The sequence below is a fragment of the Glycine max genome, chromosome 19 (genome assembly GCF_000004515.6).
Source record: "Glycine max cultivar Williams 82 chromosome 19, Glycine_max_v4.0, whole genome shotgun sequence".
Taxonomy (NCBI): domain Eukaryota; kingdom Viridiplantae; phylum Streptophyta; class Magnoliopsida; order Fabales; family Fabaceae; genus Glycine; species Glycine max.
This window is the reverse complement of record NC_038255.2, coordinates 35,772,355-35,791,175: the sequence shown is the minus strand read 5'-3', so window position 1 is coordinate 35,791,175 and position 18,821 is coordinate 35,772,355. Positions and strand designations below refer to the sequence as shown.

At 32.1% G+C, this 18,821-nt stretch overlaps 1 non-coding gene across 1 annotated transcript; it reads left to right on the top strand.

The window, feature by feature from the left end:
• The first annotated feature begins 599 nt into the window (after positions 1 to 599).
• TRNAK-UUU (transfer RNA lysine (anticodon UUU)) lies at positions 600 to 672 on the top strand. Its single transcript has one exon. It is a non-coding gene; the product is annotated as a tRNA-Lys (tRNA).
• Positions 673 to 18,821: the final 18,149 nt, after the last annotated feature.

The following is an 18,821-nucleotide window of genomic DNA, read 5'->3' as shown; positions in this document are numbered from 1 at the left end:
CATAATGTTCTAAAATTCAATAAAACAAGCTTCCAAAATTAAGTTTCGACAATGTATGTAAGTGCATTCCAGAAAAAAAAAATTGAATTCATAATTTATTTTGGTTCAAATTTGAATTTTCATATTAAACTTAATATAATTCAAATTGTCATGTATTAAAATTCAACCAAAATATGTTCTAAAATTTCAAAATATCATATTAATCTTAATAGAATTTTTTTTGTCGATCTTAGTAGTTTTATTAATCTTAAATTCAAATAAGGTGAGTCAAATATATATAAAAGTGACTATAATTTGAAAAGTAAAAATTTATTTTTTGAATTCTATAATTTAAATTTCTCAGTATGCTTCGTGATATTACCGAAATAAACATTTATGTCATGTTTGAAAAGTAAAAACATATTTTTTGAATTCTATAATTTAAATTTCCCAGTATGGCTTTTTGATTTTACCGAACTAAACATTTATATCATGTTAATGTGTATATATATATATATTTTAAATTTCAACTTTAACTACACATTCAATAATCAGTCAAATTTAAAAGTTAACAAATAAAATAATTTCTTCATTAAGAAAACTTAAATAATTAGTAATAAGCCATCTTAGCTCAGCTGGTAGAGCGCGTGGCTTTTAACCACGTGGTCGTGGGTTCGATTCCCACAGATGGCGTTTAACAAATAATTTTTATTTAAAAATCATTAGGCTGCTTACTATATAAATATATAATAGGTAACCTTTGAATGCTCATTTTCTTACCCTCGTAAGGTTCCACAGTACAATTAAAACGATAAATTCAATATGTACCTTTATGGCTAACTGAACTTTTTGTAAATAATTCTTAATTAGTCAGTATTTTATGTATTAAAATTAAATCAAGAGTAAAATATATTTGATAAAAAATTTAATTTTGCAAATAATTAAATTTAAAACAAAAATTGAAACCTTTATTATAAAATATTTAGTTTAAGAAAATTTAAAATTAGAGAAAAATATTGAATTAAAAATATTTAATAACTAGAATTTTTAGAAATATAAAAGCTAACTTACATAAGAATGGAATCATACAAATTAAAAAGAACAAGGATAACATAATATTCCTTTTTAATAGAGTTTAATTTTTAACATAGTGTGTAAAAAAAATATTAACTAATTAAAAATTATCCTAAGTATAACTTTTAAAATAGTCGTTATATATTTACCAAAACAATAATTGTTATATAAAAGTAAACAAATTATCATACATATATGATAATCTGTGATGACTAATGATATATCTACAAATTTTCCTCTTACTTTAAAAGAAAGTATTAAATAAAAAAATAATTATGTTTAATGTCTTGAAAATATAAAACTCATTTAAACTTATTACAGCCTTATAAGATGAAGTAGAAAGATTAATAAGAGGACTTACGTCTTATTTGGTATAGATGAGGGATATTTAAACAAAGATCGTGAGTTCCTCTGGTTAGAAATTCTTCTCCAAATCTATGAAGAAAAGGAAGGAAATAAACAATTAATATATTTCAACTTTACGATTTTATGTTTGTTTCTGTCGCTCAAAAACATGTTTATAGTTAAGGATAAAAAAGTAAATTTATTTATAATCTATTTTTTCCCTTTCCAACTAAACAATCTTATCTCTATTTCTATTCTATTTCTTTTACATTTCTCTTAAACGAAATAATTTTTATTTCTATTCTATTTCTTACTTATTTTTCTTTTCTCACTACTTATTTTCTCTTCTTATATTTCTTTTTCCTCTACCAAATGAAAAATTATTAAATAATCCCAAATCATCATTCGATTCATAGTCTCTATCAATCTCTATATGTAATCAAGTACTGTAATTATTTTCTCTTAAATTTAAATATTTTAATAATATCATAGAGAAATTGATTAAGACTATAAACAAGTGATTATTTAGGATCACCTAATAAATTATCCTATCAAATAAATTGGTAGAGTTATTCACTTGTAATTAAAATATAAAAGCTTTATAATTTATATTATTAGTATATTCTAATTAAATTCTTTTTTATATAAACTCTTCATTATATAAAATGGATAAATATAACGTGTTTGAATTGGAGGCCAACAAAACAAATAGGTCAAGAGTATTCCATTCAAGATCTCTTCAAGCAACTTTCCAGTTTGAGGACCAAAGGCAAGAATTCTAGTAAACTTTACGTCATACTGACTTGGATTGCCACTTTAAGATTTGTTGTGCACTTGTGCATGAACCTTTAAGGGTCGAGACGAGAACTTCAAGTTCAACCCTCAAATAACATTAACAAATTAAAGCTCAATTTTATATGATAAAATAAATAGTTAAACACTAATTTATCACTTTTTAAAAAATGGCTCTTTGTCACCGTCTCTTGAAGATCTTTGTGACAAGAAAGAAAATTCATGTGATTCATGTGAAACCAGTTGAAGAAGGAAGCGGTGCATGAATGAAAGTGGAGGGGACAAAGGGAAAAGAGAATAACATGATAGCCGCAAAAATTGACGTGTGAGCCGAAAGCAAAAATCACGTAGCATTCATTTTCATTTTTCAGCAATCAACTGATTCTCGTAGATAGATAGGCCATGGTTATTAATTATTGCACTTGCGAAGTTTCATGTCGCATAGTGCCCTCAATCCCACGCTTGCATATGCTATGCTTCAAACTTCAAACTTTTCGGAGTTCAACGGGGGAGGTGGTTTCAGTTGCCACTATCAAGCTCCATGTTAGTCAATAATATTCTCTTGCACTTATCTTTGATTGCTCGGATTATTTAAAGGATCTCAAATATGACTTTATGAAAGTACTATTAACTATAATTAATTAGCACAAGCTCTTATTTTTCTTGTTATTCTCTCGGACTAGTTTGAATGGGGTCTAATATATATTTATGAATATCAAGTAAAAGGGATCAACACTCTGATTTGGTTAAGAAAAAACATTAGGAAAAAAATGAGAATGGAAAATAAAATAAAAAAAAAAACATGTCATTTAGATTATTATGCAAATAACTTAATTCCATGCCCTTGTACATCCGATCCGTTTCCAAACTTGACACTCCTACCATGTTTATAGTTTTCAACAATAATAGTACATATTCTGTTTGCCAAAAAAAGATTATTATGTAAATGAAAAAGAAATGTTTTTTCTTTATTTATTTAGAGGAGTGAAAGAATAAATAAAAATAGATATATTATAAATAATTACATTTTTTTCTTTTATCTTTTTGTGTATAATAATACTAATAATAATAATAATAATAATAATAATATTGAGATAACCCTCTATCATATAAACTACTCAAACATTAAAATTGAGTGTGTGGATTAACTGACAATAACATGTTACATGTTATTCTAACTTAATTAATAATCTTAAATTTAAATCTTAAATATTTTATTACGTTATATATACATTTAGATAAAAGAAAATCACTTTTCGCGATAGTCTCCATGACTCGAGTAGTATTGCCTATAGTGAAATATAGCTGTACCAATAACTACTCAAACCCAGCTAGAAACATTCCGAGGGCTTTTTTTTTTCTTTTTTCTTTTCCTTTTTACTAGTTGATATTGTACTGATTTAGCTTCAATTATATGATACTTTTTTACATGTGCCATTTTAAAATTGAAAAGGAACGTGCCATTGAGATCCAATTGTGGTTTTCAGGCATGCGGCCACACTATTGCAGTACTATCCGTTCTTGACGGTGTAGCTTTAATTTTCTACAGAAACGGGAATTTATTTGGAAAATCACAAAAGTAAGAAGTTCATTGTTTTGAGACTACTGTTTTAGGCTTTTTTACAATGAAGGGATGTCATGTGCCCTTTGGTGCCGTACAAGAATCTCGGCAGTGGTGGGATGAAGAAATGTATCCTGTGGGTTCCACAAATATATCGTTTATTTCTTTTATTAATTAAATAAGTAACATCTTTAATTCTTTTTTTATATTTTTATTATTTTTTGTCTCATTTGTATCGAAGTATTAAATAAATAGAGGCCTTTTTTCAATATAATTTAAAAAATAAGTATTCACTGAAAAATTGCCCAAGTTATATTTTTTTTACATATATATCCACGTGCCTAAACTAATGAAATTAAGATAAATATCTAAATTCGTTTTGAATTTACTAGGAGCTGAGAGGTTGGTTTTTTAAAGATAAAAAAAATTAAAATTTTATTCTCGAATGTGTGAAAAGTATGATAAATTTTTCATACTATTAAGTATCTTTTGTTAATTCTAACAGTTGTTCCAGGTGACACCTCTTTTGATGACATGACAATTGTCATGTGTAAAAAATTTGAGTTTTCAATTTGATCTCTCAATTTAATTATTTATTGTTATTTTAATCCATAAACTTAAATACTTACTAATATTTTGGTTCTAAACGTAACACGTATTATCATTTTTTTCCCTTAACTTAACACATAATGTTATTTTGGTCCGAAATCTTCTACTCAAATCAAGTCATTATCTTACATGCTATTAATATGTGTAGAATATTATATCAATTAATTAATTAATCTATTTCATACAATAATATTAATGACAAAAAAAAATTTAAAAAACTTCACCATCACGGAAGGAAGAAGAATAAAAGTGTTAAAATCATTTTCTAAAGTACCTTTTTGATGAGACACGACGAGTAGAGATCTTGTCTCTATTTTTTTCAGTCTTTGTACACACATCATTGTTCAAGGGTTGAATATTAGAGGACATGATCTCATTATAAGTTAAAAATATAATAATAGTGATTTCAAATATAAAATATATTTTTGAATACTTGACAATTATTTTTCATTTTAATTTTCATCATAGTAAATAATTGTTATCACTGTAAACAAATCTCATTTATTATCGTTATGTTAATAATTTATATGTAGTGTGAGGCTTAATTAAAAATAGTGCTTTCATGGACCAAAATAATAGTGTGAAGTTAAGTTCAAGGACTGAAATGTTTGTAAGTAATTATGCTTAGAGACCAAAATGTTAGTAAGTAGTTAAGTTTAGGAACCAAATTAAAAAGTAATTTTTTTTACATGACAATCACATAGATGACACATGGAAACCATCAACTGTCACATCATCACCAATAGTGTTATATAGGCACGACTGTTTGAGTTATCAGAGAAAACTAACAGTATGACTAATTTATCGTACTTTTTACACATTTAGGGATAAAATTTTAATTTTTCATCTTTCAGATACCTAATTGTCAACACCTAACAAATTTAAGGATAAATTTGAGTATTTATTCAATGAAATTAACAAGTTTTTTTCCCTTTTGAGCTAGCTCGATCTAAGAACTAATCCTTCAAATCTACTTAGAAATGTTAGAAATACACTTTTCAACACACTATTTTTTGAACATACTATTTTTTATTAGTTCAAATTTATTGAAAATCACCAAATTTGTGACTCACTTTTATTTAATAAATTTCTCTCCTAATTTTGTATTACCTCTATTCCTATTTAATTTATATGAACAACTTTTTAAACTTATTTGTTCCTTTATATAAGACTCAATCCATATTGTCATATGCACTAATTATTTTTAGACTAAAAGTATCCATAATTAAATAAGAGAGAGATTATATTAACATGCATTTAGAAGAAAGAGAATCATTAATGATACTGGTATTTTTTTTAAAATGTATAAATTTAGGACAAATTTATTACTATAAATTAAATTAACTGTTGTTTATCTTAATCTTGGGGAATTAGGTAATTGGGTCTTATAAATATGAATATGTGTAGTAATTTTTAATAAATTTTAACTAATGAGAGAGAGTGAGTTAGAAAAAATATATTCCTAGCCCTCCTTGAATCTATTTCATCTATCACTTTTCCTCTAATCTAGATTTGATTTTCCTTTATCAAGGGAGAGGACAAGAAAGAAGATTTCAATTTCAAGTTCCTCATTGAAAAAATGAATACATGTATTGTTGCTTGAAAGACATGATGATCACTTTTGCTAACTTGATTCTCTTGGCTATTTTGACCTACACATCAACCAAGTTATGTGGTCCCATAAGCATTTTGTTACAAAATTGATGCCACAATAAAAAACATCAAATAGAGGACTAATAAGAACGAGGACTTCCACTATGGAATCCTCCATGGTCAAGAACTGAGAAAGATGCATGAAGAAGATGAGAGAAAAGATAGTTTGCAAAGAAAGTAACAGAAAATGATGAAGGATTCTCATTGATTATTTCAAGCTAAAGGTACAGGTTTTATAGTAATACAACACCAAGTAACTAACTAATTGTACCAACTAATCATAACAGATTAAGTTATAACTAACTAGCCGAACCCAACTAACATAAACTAATACTAACACGAGCTAAGATCCTTCCCTCAAGTTGAGGAATGGATATTGGACATTCCCAACTTGCACTGTAGAAAGTTGAATGCACCAGGTGGGAGAGCCTTTGTATAAATGTTAGCAAGTTGGTTAGCTGAGGAGATGGGAAGCAATTTGATGAGACCAGATAACAGACGCTCACACATAATGTGGTAGTCAATTTCAATACATTTTGTGCATTCATGAAACACATGGTTGACTGCAATGTGGAGAAAAAATCGATTGTCACAAAACAATAAAGCAAGACTAGTGAATCGAATGCCAAAATCCTTGAGTAAGTAGGTTATCCACTGCAATTCACATGTGGCACTAGCAAGAGCTTGATATTTAGCTTCAGAAAAGCTTCTGGATACAACTGTTTGCTTCTTAGATTTCTATGAAATGAGTGAGGATCCAAGATATACTGAGAAACTATTGATGGACTGATGAGTATCAATACATCCAACCCAATCAGAATCACTAAAAGCTTTCAATTGAAGTACACTATCAGAGGAAAAAAAATCCTAAGCCAGGTCCTTCTTTAATATATCTCAAAATACAAAATGTTGCTTGTTGGTGAGCAAATATAGGCCGAGACACGAATTGACTTAGATGCTAAACAAAAAAAGGTGATATCGATCAGGATAAGTGTTGGTAAGATAGATGAGTCTACCAATGAGCCTACAAAATGAAGAAGCATCTGACCCAAATAAGGGAGTGCCAAAAGTTTAATGTAGTCGAGTCCCATAGTCAATAGGTTTGGAGACAGGTTTAGAACCTAACATGTCAGCATTATGCAACACATCTAAAGCATACCTGCATTGACAGATATTAATACCATACTTTGGGCAACTTCAACGCTAAGAAATAATTTCAAGTCTCCAAGATCCATAATTTTGAACATATCATCTAATAACTTGGTGATACAAGTAATCTCAAGTATGTTATTTCTAGAAAGAACTATGCCATTAACATACACAAGTAAAGTAGTGAAAGATGTTCCTTGTTGTTTGGTAAACAAAGAACAATCAGAAATGGATCAATGATACCCATGTGAAGTCAGAAATGAGGATGATCTAGTGTACCATTGCTTGCTAGCTTGTTTGAGACCATATAATGATCTCTGAAGTTTATAGACTTAGCCCGGCTCGGAAGCATGCAGTCTTGGAGGAAGCACCATATACACTTCCTCATTTAAATCACCAAGCAAGATAGCATTGTTCACATCGAGTTGCTTGAGATGTTAATGATTAATTGTAGCAAGTGTGAGAAGCAATCTTACTGTAGTAATTTTATCAACATGTGAAAAGGTATCTAGATAATCTTGTCCCTCTATCTGAGTGTAACCCTTAGCAACAAGCTATGCCTTATATCGTTCAATGGAACCATTAACTCGAAGCTTCATTTTATAAATACATCTTCAACCAATTGCAAACTTGTTGGGAAGCAACTTAGTAAGTATCTAGGTATTGTTTCTCTCCTTAGTAGTAATTTCATCATGCATTGCTTGAATCCAATGATCAAACTTAGATGCTTTAGTGTAAGACTTAGGCTCAGTTTGAAAAGAGATTGACATAACAAAGTTGTGATAAGAATGAGATATTTTATCATACGACAAAACATATGATAAAGGGTATCGAATACCTAATTGATGAGTGGTAATAGCTGATGTATACTCGATGTGGAAGTCATTGAACTTCTCTAGCCTAAATTTCTGGCGCTTAAACCTGCAAAGAGAATGATTAAAGGGAACGATAGTAGAAGAGGATCTGGAATTATTAGGTGTAGGTTGATTAGGTGAAGCTAAGTAGGGGTGAGTTTGGGTGTAAATTAGGAGAAGACAAAGAAATATCTTTGTCATGGATTGGTTATGATGATGATATGGAAAACAATTTTCATAAAAAATGGCGTGTCTTGAAATTTATATGACTCAGGAATGAAAATTAAAGGTCACATATCCTTTTTTATGTGGTTTGAAACCATGGAAAATGCAAGGCAAAGCTCTTGGATCTAATTTCTTTCTATTAATTGTGAGGGTACTGGTGTAACACAAACAACCAAAGACTCTAAGCAAACTAATGTAATAAGACATTAGATAAGGCAATATGTTATCAAGAAAAAGTGTAGGCAAGTAATTGATGAGATTTGCAACATAAATAAAAGCATATGACCAGAAAATGGAAGGCAAATGGGACTGAAATAAAAGAGCTCGAGTAGCATTTAGCAAATGCTAATGTTTTCTCTCAACAATTCCATTTTGTTGGGGTGTTTTAACACATGAAGTTTGATGTACTATGCCAGTGGAAATATAGAATTGATGCATGATAATTCAACTCCATTATCTGATCGAATGGTTTTAACTTTAGTTTCAAATTGTCTTTCAACAAAAACAACAAATGGTTTCATTTGAGGTTGTGTTTTAGCTTTAGACACCATAGGAAAAACCCAAACATATCTAGTATGGTCATCTACAATGGTTAAGAAGTATTTGTGACCATGTAAAGAAGTCACAACACAAGGGCCCCAAATATTAACATGCAATAAATAGAAAGCAACAAAAGCATGAGATTAACTATTAGGAAAAACCAATTTTTTTTTTTTTTTGTTTAGGTTTGTGACAAGTGTCACATACAAATTTTTTATCAATAGTCAAAATGGGATAATGTTGCCTCATAACATGCAACCTGTCATGGGAAGGATGCCCTAGTTTAAAATTCCACAAGTCTATAAGCACTTTATTACAAGAAACAACAAAATTAGAAGCAACAATGATTGAGCTAACACCAGAATCAACTTTTGATTGTGGTCTGAATTTTATAGGCCATCTTCAACATCAATTGTACCAATCATCTTATGATTGGCTATATCCTAAATCAAACATTTGTCAGCACAAAAAAATAATTTGCAACTTAAAGAAGAAGCTAATTTGGAAATTGACATAAGGTTGAATGTGAAATTAGGTAAGGAAAGGACATTGGTGAGAATCAAGGAATCAATGAGTTGCATTGTTCCTGAATGAGTTGCCAAGGTTTGTTGTCCATTAGGTAATCGAACAATGATAGATGGAATCTTTTTGTAAGTTGTATATAAGTTCAAAGATGAAGCAACATGATCAGTCGCTCCTAAATCAAGGATCCAAGTCACCTGATCATGTTTGCTTATGGCGCAAGCAAAAGGTAAAACATTACCTATGGTGTTATGATTATCGGATGAATGAGTACCAATCTAATTTATGAGAGAGAAATTGTTGGAATTTGAAGTTGCTTGATTAGCTTGCTGATGAAGCAGATCCAATAATGCTTGATGTTGTTGAGTTGTGAACTTCATTTCAGTTCCATCGTTTTATTTTTCTTGCATCTGATTATCATTGTTTTCAACTTCTGCTACTGTGTTGTTAATTGTTACACCTTGGGGCTTATAGAGTATGTAACCTAGAGGGTAACCATGCTTCTTGTAGCATTCATCCACAGTATGATTGGTAGTTCCACAGTGTGTACAAATTTTATTACTCCTTCCTCCCGTATTTCCTCTACCATATGAACCTCTACCTCCCCTACCTCCTTTATTTGTTGAAAAAATAGGATCCATTCTTTCAAAAACAATTTTCAATATAGTATAATTATCCTTGCCACAATAGTTGCAAAAATTAGATCTAGATGAAGTATTAGCGCTATTTATCATGCTTCCAAGCATATTTGAATTGACAAATTGTCTTTCTTGTTAAATCACATATGAAAACACTTTACTAATGGGAGGCAAAGGATCCATCGTAGAATATTAGATCTAACATTAATGTATTGCCCATTCAATCCTCGTGGAAATTGCATAACCTGATCTTGAATTTTTCTTTGCATTACAAGCACACTAATGCACAAAAGTGCAAAAAGGATCTGGTCTGTAACTCTCAAGTTCATCCCAAATAATGCACAATTTAGTAAAATAGTTTGTGATAGATGTATCACCTTGTTTAATTGAAGCTAACTCTTGTTGCACGTTAGAGATCCTTAACAAGTCCCCTTGCAAATATTGCGGTTTAAGATCCTTCCAAATGTCTACTGCTTTGTCCATTCATAGTATACTCTATCTAATCGATGTGGAAAAAGTTAAACAACCACGATACAACCATATTGTTACATCTCTTCCAAGCTGAAAACAGTGTATGATTCGATGTTGGTTGTTGTATCGATCCATCAACAAATTCGACTTTGTTATTCGTGCTTAAGGTAGTGAGCATAGATCTACTCCACGAATTGTAATTAGTAGGATCAAAAACATGTGAAACTAAAGGTGTAGTTGGATTTCACTTGGATGAAGATAATAAGGACTATGAACATTTAGGGATAAATCTGATTTTGAACTCATGATGAAGAGAATAAAAGAAAGAGTCAAGATGTCAAAAAGATATGAGAAGGAGAATATAAAAAAATGAGTTGAAGAGCTCTAAAATCATCAAGAACTAAGGAAGATGCATGAAAAAGATGAGAGAAAAGATAGTTTGTAAAGAAAGTAACAAAAAATGATGAAGGATTCTCATTGATTATTTCAAGCTAGAGGTACAGGTTTATATAGTAATACAACACCAAGTAATTAACTAATTGTATCAACTAATCATAATAGATTCAGTTATAACTAACTAACTAATTGAACCCAACTAACATCAACTAATACTAACATGAGCTAAGACATGAAATGATGAAATCATATCTATCTGAAAGCCACCTCTATGTCAAGAATCACATGAACACGTTCAAGAACTCAAGAAAAATGGAAGAAGAACGAGTTGAAGTAGAAGGTGTCAGACATTAAATCAACAGAGAAGAGTGATAAACCAACCAGAAAATTGCCACGAAGAATTGAAAGCCTTTGACAAGAGTCAAATGGATTGATTAACTAGTGCCTCTTTGTTCTCCTGATATGGTCCTCAAGTTCTTCAATTCTTGGTCCCAATCTCCTTCCAAGGCTTCTTGTATATATATCCTCCTAGCTTTTGGCTTTTGCCACGGGTTCTTCTAGCTTTTCCCTGACATCCACATGTAGGTCTCTATCATGCACTTGGTCGACTAATTACAAGAGTACTAAGACTATTATAATTACCAAACCTAAGAGAAAAGGAGGTTGTCGCCAACAATATGCACTCCTTGGTAAGCTGATTTGTAATATCTTCCACCATTTATAAGAAAAACTATTGGTCTAAGTTGTCCTATCAAAGTATATGAAGGGATTGTAAAAAATATACATATACTGATCTAAACATGCAAATAAATTTAAATAGCATATTTAGATCAAATAGTGGAAATTAAAAAGAATTACGAGTGTACCTCCAGCCATTGCAAATTGAAAGGGAAGCGGCGCACACACGAACCTGAAAGACAGTTTTGTTCTTCCAGACCCTTACTCACTCTGAATAGATGGTGTATTTTTTTTTTAATAGAGAAGTGGGTTTGGTGATACAAAACTGAGAGCACCCCATCCTATTTATAGAGTCTGTCCATCACAGAGCTCTTAACTTGTTATCAGAACGTGAGATAGGAAGTTATCAGACGTGAGATAAGAAGTTATCAGTACGTGAGATAAATGATGGGTACGTGAGATAAATGATGGGTACGTGATTTGTTACTGAAGGTGGTTGCAAATATATTTGCAAAGATATGGGATGAATGTGGATGAAAATGGACCAGATTCAAAATAACTAAATGTTCCAAAATAATAAAATAAAAAAGGGAACGTGGGACGTGAATGCAACGTGGGATTCCAACATTCTCCCACTTGGTCCATTTAACTCAACATCAACCATAACAAGAAACATAATATATGAGTCATGGGGATAGGTCCTCTGATGATGAGTAGTATCTTCCATGTACCACAATATATCGAGTCTCTCAGCACTAACTCTCAACTTAATGAATAAACCATATGTTTATTCTATATCTAAACCAAATGATTTTTCTCGAAATAAATAAATATGTGCACAAAACGATATGAGAAAATATCTAACTGAATAAGAGTTTCATTGAAAATAACAAATGTACGTACAATGAAATTACATCATGGAACCAAGTCCCATTCGCACTACATGATCCTTAAAATTCTTTGGTGGCATGCCTTTAGTTAAAGGATCAGCAATCATTAACTTAGTGTTGACGTGTTCAATGACCACTTTCTTTTCTTTAACACGTTCTCTTATGGCTAAGTACTTGATGTCGATGTGCTTACTTCGACTTCCACTTTTGTTGTTTTTAGCCATAAACACTGTAGCAAAGTTGTCACAATACAACTTTAATGGCCTAGAAATAGAGTCCACAACTCTAAGGCCAGATATGAAACTCTTCAACCATACACCATGCGAGGTAGCCTCAAAACAAGAAACGAACTTAGCCTCCATAGTGGAAGTAGCAGTCAAGGTTTGTTTGGCACTTCTCCAAGATACAGCTCCACTGGCTAACATAAAAATATAACCAGATGTTGATCTTCGTGAATCAACGCAACCAGCAAAGTCTGAGTCGGAGTAGCCAATCACTTCCAGACAATCATTTTGTCTGTACATGAGCATGCAATCCTTTGTTCCTTGAAGATATCTCATCACTTTCTTTGCATCTTTCCAGTGGTCAATACCTGGATTACTTTGATATCTTCCCAAAACTCCAACAGCGAATGCAATATCAGGTCTAGTGCAAACCTAAGCATACATAAGGCTTCCAACTGCTGAAGCATATGGAATATTTTTCATGTGTTCCCACTCAAAATCATTTTTGGGGCATTGACTCAAAGCAAGTTTGTCACCCTTCACAATGGGAGCTACACTTGGTGAACAATCTTTCATATTAAATCTCTTTAAAACTTTGTTGATATAGGTTTCTTGAGACAAGCCTAAAATGCCTCGAGATCTTTCTCTATGGATCTTTATGCCTATGACATAAGATGCCTCTCCCATATCCTTCATATCAAAGTTCTTTGAGAGAAATTGTTTCACCTCATATAGCATACCCTTATCATTAGTCGCAAGCAGAATGTCATCTACGTATAATACAAGGAAACAAATCTTACTCCCACTGACCTTCTGGTATATACAGTGATCCATGACATTCTCTTCAAAGCTAAATGAAGAAATGACCTCATGAAATTTTAAATACCATTGGCGGGAGGCTTGTTTCAATCCATAGATGGACTTATTAAGCTTGCAGACTAAGTGCTCACCAACACTAGATAAGAATCCCTCAGGTTGTTTCATGTAAACCTCTTCTTCTAGATCACCATTCAGGAACAGCGTTTTCACATCCATTTGATGCAACTCAAGATCAAAATGAGATACTAATGCCAAAATTACTCGAAGAAAGTCTTTCTTAGATACAGGGGAAAATGTCTCTCTGTAATCGATTCCTTCTCTTTGAGTGAATCCTTTAGCAACAAGTCTTGCCTTATGTCTCTCAATGTTGCCTTCTGAGTCTTTCTTTGTTTTGAAGACCCATCTGCATCCGATGGCTTTTACACCAACAGGCAACTCAACGAGATCCCAAACTTGGTTAGATGCCATAGAATCCATCTCATCCCTCATAGCATTATACCACAAATTTGATTCCTTAGAACTCATGGCTTGTGAAAACGTCTCAAGATCATTTTCGACTCCAATGTTGTAGTCTGATTCTTGTAGGTACACTACATAATCACTAGGAATTGCTGTCTTTTTTATTCTAGTAGATCTTCTTAATGTTGTTTGGTCATCTTGCTGAGGAACTTGTTCAACTGGTTCTTCACCAGTTTGTTCAATATCATCATGTTGTTCCTCACAAACAACTTGATCTACATGATCACTTTCAACAGCTTGTGGAACTTCAATCACTGGTTGTCTAACACCCATTTTAACTTGAGGGGCGGGAATGACTACCAACCTATTACTTGTCCCAGAAGGTTCAGCTTCATAGTGATCCCTTTCAGAAGAAATGTTCCGAAATTGATCACTCCCACTGATCAAGTCATTTTCAAGAAACTTTGCATTCCTTGATTCCACAATCCTAGTGTTGTGGGATGGACAATAGAACCTATACCCTTTAGACCTTTCAGCATATCCAATTAAATACCCAGTAATAGTCTTAGGGTCTAGTTTCTTCTCTTGTGGATTATAAATTCTTACTTCAGACGGGCATCCCCAAACGCGTATATGTCGCAAACTTGGTTTCCAACCCTTGAATAACTCAAAATGTGTCTTTTAGACAGCCTTGGTTGGAACTCGGTTTAATATATACCAGCCGTCTTAAGAGCATCAATCCACAAAAATTGAGAAAGCTTTACATTACTCCTCATGCTTCTTACCATGTCTAATAAGGTTCGATTTCTTCGTTCTGCCACACCATTCTGATCCAGAGAACCAGGCATAGTGTATTGGGCAACAATCCCAAGTTCTTGAAGAAATTTCGCAAATGAACCTGGTGCTTGTCCATCCTCTGTGTATCTACCATAGTACTCCCCACCTCTATCTGATCTCACGATCTTAATTTGTTTTCCACATTGTTTCTCAACTTCAGCCTTAAAAACTTTAAAGGCATCTAAAGCTTCATTCTTAGAATGAAGTAAGTAGAGATACATATATCGTGAATAATCATCTATAAAGGTTATGAAGTATTTCGGACTATTTGCATCCATGTCTGGACAACATATGTCTGTATGTATGATTTCTAATAAATTAGAACTCCTCTTTGCACCCTTTTTAGACTTGTTAGTTTGCTTACCCTTAATGCAATCTACACAAGTCTCAAAATCAGCGAAATCCAAAGTACTAAGTACTCCTTCATTTACTAATCGCTTGATTCTTTCAATAGAGATATGTCCTAATCTCCGGTGCCACAACATAGAGGATTCTTCATTCACAATACATCGTTTTAACCCAACAGAAACGTGCATAGAAGTAGCGTCATTTTGCAATTCAATCGAATAAAGACCATCAACCAATTGACCACAACCAATAATTTCATATTTATTTAGTAAATTAAAACCAAAGTCTGTAAAATTAAAATAAAATCCCAAAGGTGCATGTTTAGAAACAGAAATTAAGTTTTTACAGAAACTAGGAACATAAAAAACTTTCTCCAAATGTAATTTAAAGCCACTAATTAAGACTAAGACGCACGTTCCAATGGCCTTTACATGTGAACTCATCCTACTCCCTGAGTAGATGCACTGCTCACTTCCCACTGGCTTCCTTAGGCTTTCCATACCCTGCAAGGTATTAGAAACATGGATTGTAGAACCAGAGTCAATCCACCATGTATTATGATTCACATTAATCATATTAGATTCATAACAAACAAAGGCAAATGGTGTACCTTTCTTCTCAAACCAACTTTTAAATTTGGAGCAGTCCTTCTTCATGTGTCCTTTCTTTTTACAGAAGAAACACTTTGACTCCTTTTTAATTGTTGGTTGAGTCAGAATCTTTCCTTTATTGGTGCCTACAAACTTCTTCCTATCATTTCCAGAAGTAGAAGTAGTCAAATTTACCTTCTCACCCTCTTCCATTATCAATCTCTCCTCTTCTTGAACACACATGGTCATCAATTCATTAATAGACCATTTATCCTTATGTGTGTTGTAGGAGATTTTGAAGGGTGTATATTGTTGAGGTAGGGTGCACAAAATGAAATGTACCAAGAAGGACTCAGACATGGTAACTTCCAGGGTTTTCAACTGAGCCACTATGTCCCTTAAGCGCATGATATGTTCACACACACCCCTCGTTCCAGTAAGCTTAATGGAAGAGAATTGCATAATGAGTGTGCTAGCAAGTGACTTCTCAGAGGTCGTAAACTGTTCATCAATGGCTTTCAACAGATTTCTAACCTTATCATGCTGGTCAACTGAACCCCGAATACTAGCGGATATGTTGGTTTTTATGAACATAACGGAGAGACGATTAGATCTCTCCCACTTTTCATAAAGATCAACAGCATCAGGTTCGCTAGTTTCAGTAATAGCCGGTGGCTCATCCTTCCTTATAGCATAGTCAATATCCATCCAGCCCAAATGAAGAAGAACTCTTTCCAAACCTTATAATTATCACCTTTCAAAATGGGAAGGTCACAAAAAATATTCATAGATTGTGAAACTGCAAACAAACACACATGCTCATTAAGAAAATTTGAGACTAAACAAATGCCATGTTTTGCCAATGCAAATCATGTCTCAATATATGAATCTAGTGACACAAAACTTGCCTGTGGGCTAAAGTCCTACTCAATTAGATTCATCATGCAACTTTATGATAAAACTATTAAATCATGTTCTTTTCCTTAATTCCTGTGGATAAATTAAGAAATATAATTTAATATTTTATCCTAATTAATCATACAAATATAACAAAATTCCTGTGGGTAGATTTCATCACATTACATATGATTAATCACAATTAATATTTCTAATGTGATTATAAATTTAGCATATAATTTTACTCAATTAAAGATGTTGTGGCTATTCTCTAATTTAATAAAATTATATTAATCACTTAACATTAAAAAATAATCCTTGCATAAACATACTTAATAATGCAAATGTGCTCAATATTGAATCATAAAAATTGCATGTATACCAATAACATTGCACGTATATTCATTCAACATGTAATAAACTTTAAAGGATTAAATCCAATGCATACCAGTATTTAACATAATATTGCATGTTCAACATAACTTAAGAGACACACAATTTTAAACAGTTTGTGCATAAATAATTTATCCTTCAGAAGTTATAAATATACATGAACTACAATTAATAAACAATTAAATTGCAATAGCTTAGCGGTAAAGGGAGTCCTTTCATGCTTGCAGGACGAGGGTTCAAAACCAGCCCAAAATGTTTTCGCGTTCCTTTTAATTAATTAAAAAACGAAAACAAGGAAGAAAAAGCTTCCACTAAGATTCAAACCCAGAACAATGAGGTAATACACATCACATCTACCACTGGACCAACTCATACTTTGTTTAATATTGTTAATTTAAAATGTACATTAACAATTTCAAGACACTAAACAAAACCCGCAAAACTTTGTCTTCAACCTCCAGCAGTGGATAAAAAAAAAACTTATTACCTCAATTTCGAAAAACCCACATCATTATATGCATTTTAGACACCCAAAAATACGTTTTAAATCTTAGAAAAATTAGAAAACTCATATCATTCCTAATTTTGATGTTAGTTTGAATTAAGGAGGCTTAAAACATAATACCCATATACTTAGAAAATAAACTCCGCATAGGAACGACCAATAAGCAAGACAGAGGTACATATAGGCTCTGATACCAAATGTAAAAAATATACATATACTGATCTAAACATGCAAATAAATTTAAATAGCATATTTAGATCAAACAACGGAAATTAAAAAGAATTACGAGTGTACCTCCAGCCATTGCAAATTAAACGGGAAGCGGCGCACACACGAACCTGAAAGACAGTTTTGTTCTTCCAGACCCTTACTCACTCTGAATAGATGGTGTATTTTTTTCTGAATAGAGAAGTGGGTTTGGTGATACAAAACTGAGAGCACCACATCCTATTTATAGAGTCTGTCCATCACAGAGCTCTTAACTTGTTATCAAAACGTGAGATAGGAAGTTATCATACGTGAGATAAAAAGTTATCAGTACGTGAGATAAATGATGGGTACGTGATTTGTTAATGAAGGTGGTTGCAAATATATTTGCAAAGATATGGGATGAATGTGGATGAAAAATGAACCAGATTCAAAATAACTAAATGTTCCAAAATAATAAAATAAAAAGGGAACGTGAGACGTGAATGCAACGTGGGATTTCAACAGGGACTTCTATCAAATTAATTATAAGAGTTAATTCTATGCAAAAAGCAAAGCACATTCTCCGTGATGGTTACAAATTTTGAGTTGGTGATGGGCAAGCCTAGTTCTAGTGTAAGTTCTAGATTTATATGGTTTCTCTTTGTCTGCAGGTGGATGTGTTCAACATCCATGATACCGGTATTTGCATTTATTAAGGAAGTATATATAGTGCAACGATGGATGACATCTCAATAGTTAGATGAACACCTTCCGTCCTTCCCGCCTAATTATAACCATGAAATCATAAACAGCTCTTATAATATTATACTTAATCTACATGTGGAGAAAGCCTTTATTTTGGGTAAACAATATTACTAGATCATATACAACAAAGTTGTGGTATCACTAATGGAACAAACCGAACGAACAAGCTAAAGGAAGAGACTTACTAATGCTAATTAATGGTGGATATTATCTATATGGAGGTTGCAGATTCTTGAGAACATTTGTTTCTTGATCACACATGGCCTGCTCCTCTGCATGCAACGCTCCAAACCAACATTTTTCGAGCCATCCAGGGTTGAATATGTTTTAAATATGCTCATTACAATTTAGTTTGTATGAAAGTGACCATAAATATCTTTCTTATGGATTTTGACTGATTTCACAAAATCACGTGGATC